Raw genomic sequence first — 4,111 nt, forward strand, 5'->3', positions numbered from 1 at the left:
CCACTTGGGCAGGGTCACCCGTGGCCCTGTGCATTGTGGTTATCGCCCGGGAGCTAGATGGACCTACTGTCTTAGTCTGTAGGCTGCGGTAACAAGATACCTTCTGCTGAAGACCTTATAAACAGTAGGAACCTTCTGCTTACAGTTCCGGAAGCTGCGGCATCCAAGATCCAGGAACCAGCAGAACCCATATGGGAAGCCTCAAAGATGGTGCCTTCCTGCTGCCTCCTCACCTGGGGGAAGAGGTCACAGGCTCCCTCAGGGGTCTTTAATAAGGGCACTGATCACATTCACCATGGCTCCACCCTCGACAATCTAATCAGCTCCGATGGGCCCCATCCCTGAATGCCATCACACTGGGGTGAAGTTGAAGGGCCCCAACATTCGGAGCGTCACACCTAGTGACTCTGACCAAGACCCCCAAGTGACGCCAAAGACAAGGTGGGTTGCAGCACTGGATCTAAACTTGGCTGCCCACGGGTACCACCTGGGGAGCTTCACAAAGCAGATCCAGGAATCTTGCTCCTGGGGATTCTGATTCAATTGGTTCAGGCAGGGAGCATCTGTAGTTTAAATGGCTTCCCAGGTGATTCCAGTGGGCAGTGAGTTAGAAAACCCATAAGCCAAGAACGCTTCCTTCTTCAAGCCCAGAGCCCCTGGGAAGTGTCTGGGCTGGCCACCAAGTTAGCTGCTTTGGCCAAGCCCAGCTCTCCCCCAAGGCATGCTCCAGCCTGTAAAACTTCCAGGTAACACATTTTCACCACCAGACCCAGTAGAAGACGGAAGCCGATCCAGAATCACGCAGAGGAGTTCCCTGGATCGCTCTTCTCTAGCTTGAAGTCCTTGCTCATGTGGTTTCGCGCTTCCCACCAGGCTGCCTTGTACAAGGTGGTCATGGGCCAGAGCTTTGGAGCCAGTGCCTGGGGGTAGGGGGTGGGGACGGAGGTGTCAAACCACAGCAGGGTGCCCTGACGCCCATCTCCCCGCCGCCACATTTCCTTCTCTACGTGGGACTCCTAACAGTATCTGCTTCGTAGGACTGAAACATGGAGTGCCTGCTCTCTTTGCTGTTAAGAGCCTCCAGTTCCGGGTACCAGCAAGCAGCAAGCCCATCCTGATGCTCTAGACACCTGGACAAACTCAGAACTGATGGAGCAAGTGTCCCTAAGGGGCGGGTAAGTGGAGGAGCTAAGGAAGCAAGCTCTGGTAAGCCTGCCTGAAGAACACTTCAGTCGCCGCCTAGCACTTCCTCAGTCCGTGCCCTTCCTTCTTGCAGCAGAAGCCTGGGGCCATGCTCTCTGGAGAACACTGATGCAGGGGAGTGCCCAAGTCTGAGACGCCAGGTGCGGCTGGAGGAGGAGGGTAGGCTCTGGATGAAAACCAGATGCAGGGGCCGGTGCTGTGGCATAGGGGGTTAACGCCCTGGCCTGTGGTGCTGGCATCCCATATGGGCGCCGATTCAAGACCCGGCTGCTCTTCTGATCCAGCTCTCTGTTGTGGCCTGGGAGGGCAGTGGAGGATGGCCCAAGTCCTTGGGCCCCTGCACCCACGTGGGAGACAAGGAGGAGGCTCCTGACTCCTGGCTTTGGATTGGCACAGCTCTGGCCGTTGCAGCCGATTGGGGAGTGAACCAGTGGATGGAAGACCTCTCTCTCTCTCTGCCTCTTCGCTCTCTGTGGAACTCTTTCAACTAAATAAATAAATCTTTAAAAAAAGAAAGAAAGAAAACCAGGTGCAGTACAACAGTGAGACCTCCGCTCCTGTCCCCCAGAACACTGCTTGGCAGGTCCAAAAAGTACCCTGCACAATGACTTGTTCCAATATAGGGGGAGGCTTCCCCCACCCGCACAGAATGCCATACTTGGCAGCAAAAAGCCACACGGTGCCTCTCCGTTCTGCTCCTACAAGTATCATAGGCAGAGTCAGGACAACACCTGGGGCAAAGGACAGACTCCCACCCCCCCACCCCACCCCCCGCATCCTGCAGTGGGGGAGTTTGGGCATTAGCCCCAGAGCTACACCCAGCCACTCTACGTGAGCCAGGGGGACTCACCTAAGCTACTGGAGCCTAACACCAGAGGCAGCCCATAAGAAAATCCATTCCCTAAGTTACCACACATCAGGGAAAACGTATAGCACCTGCCTTTTGGGGACTGGCTTATTTCATTAAGTAGAATGGTTTCCAGTTGTATCATTTTTCCCCAAAACAGGATTTCATTCTTTTTTAAGGCTGAGTAGTATTCCACAGTGTGTATGTATATATATATGATACCTTCTTTATCCAGTCTTCAGTGGATGGACATCTGGATTGATTCCATATCTTAGCTATTGTGAATTGAGATGCAATAAACATGGGAGTACAGATCACTCTTTCATGAAATGAAACACTCATTTCATTTCTCCAGTGAATTCCCAGGAGTGGGATTACTGGGACAGGTGGTTGATCTATTTTCAGCTTTCCGTGGTGTCTCCATACCGTCTTCCACAATGGCCATGTAGTTGACATTCCCACCAACTGAGAATTAGGGTACATTTTCCCCCACATCCTCACCAGCATTTTTTGTTTGTTGATTTCTGTATGAGAGCCATTCTAACTGGGATGAGATGAAACCTCACTGTTGTTTTGATTTGCACTTCCCTGATGGCTAGCGATCCTGAGAATTCTTCATGTGTCTGTTGGCCATAGGAGTGAAATTGATATTTTGAGATTCCATGATTATTGGTGTTTTTTCTTCTATTCGTTGAACTCTTTCCTTGGTGTAGGGTTAATCTTATGAGTATAAAGTAAACTGAAAGTAGATCATTGAAAAAAATCAAGAGAGGGAATAAGAGAGGAAGGAGGAGGAAGGATGGGAGTGTGGTGGGTGAGAGGGTAGGATGGGAAGTGTCATTATGCTCCTAAATCTGTGTATATAAATACAGGAAATTTGTTTACCTTAATCTAAAAAAAAAAAATCCCGCCCCCACCCTGAGAGATCTGGGTAACGACCCTACTATTAACCCTGCAACACCAGGACTTGTAACAATTCATCCTAAATTTCTTGGTGCCACTAGACTCTACCCAGTGGACTTAAGGAAGAACCTACCTGCATTGCACCTCTCTGGACTCATACCCTCCACAGTAAAATCTCCTATATGCCTTGTAGTCACCCTGTGAGACTGCAACAGGATCCAGTTCACATCCCTGAGTCCTAGGACTAGGGCTGTTGATTTACTAAGCCACAGTACCAGGTGGACTCTCCTAGCAGGACCTGAGGAAGGGTCTATCCACATCACACAGTCCTAGAGCCACAATAATTGGTGCCACAAGCCCCAGAATCACGTAGGCATGATAGTAGGACAAGGGGGCAGCCACCCCTGTCTCCTTCAGCACCAAGGACAAGGCCCTAGCTATCATATTCTCCAGGGAGACTGACACCAAACTCTGTGGGCCAAAGATACATACATCTCAAAGACACACAATCTGTCCCTACAGACTGCAGCAGACTAGACCACTGTGTCACTTACAGACACAGCTGACATTGATTAAGACAAAAGAAATCACTCAGAGACCACACTCCTGGGCTCACTTACATCCAAAGCCAAAGCAACAAGCCAAGGGATACCCTGCATTCCAGCTAAACCATAAACTCTTCCAATAAAACCTATTCCATGAAGAAGAAGGGACAAGTACACTAGATGGGCATACGTCAGTGCAGGGACACGGAAGACACAAGGAAGAAAGGCAGCATGGTGCCTCCAAAAGAACACAATAATCCTCCAGAATTAGAGTCTGAGCTGAAGGAAATCTATGAAATGACAGATACAGAACTCAAAATAATGATTGTGGGGAAACTCAGTGAGATGCAATAGAAGAATAGACAGATTAAAGAAATGAGGAAATCAATGAGTGACATGAATGAAAATATTACTAAGGAGATATACCTCATTTAGGACAACCAAATGGAAATTTTGGAGATGAAATCTTCAATCAGCACAATAAAAAATATAATTGAGAGCTGTAACAGCAGAATTGACCAGGTAGAAGAAAGAATTTCTGACCTCGAGGACAAGAATTTTGAAATACCCCCAATCAGACAAAAATGAAAAGAAAAATATTATGGGATACCAT

General features: G+C 49.0%; 1 long non-coding RNA gene across 2 annotated transcripts; it reads left to right on the top strand.

The window, feature by feature from the left end:
- The first annotated feature begins 594 nt into the window (after positions 1-594).
- Positions 595-1,686, top strand: LOC149124389 (uncharacterized). 2 transcript variants are annotated; one of them, XR_016215165.1, is made up of 3 exons: positions 595-888; positions 1,038-1,175; positions 1,277-1,686. It is a non-coding gene; the product is annotated as an uncharacterized LOC149124389 (long non-coding RNA). The 2 variants fall into 2 exon arrangements; XR_016215164.1 differs by having other exon boundaries at positions 595-746.
- The last annotated feature ends 2,425 nt before the right edge of the window (positions 1,687-4,111 follow it).

Source organism: Oryctolagus cuniculus, chromosome 10 (assembly GCF_051225735.1).
Source record: "Oryctolagus cuniculus isolate XC-2025 breed Fujian yellow rabbit chromosome 10, ASM5122573v1, whole genome shotgun sequence".
In the NCBI taxonomy this organism is placed as follows: Eukaryota; Metazoa; Chordata; class Mammalia; order Lagomorpha; family Leporidae; genus Oryctolagus; species Oryctolagus cuniculus.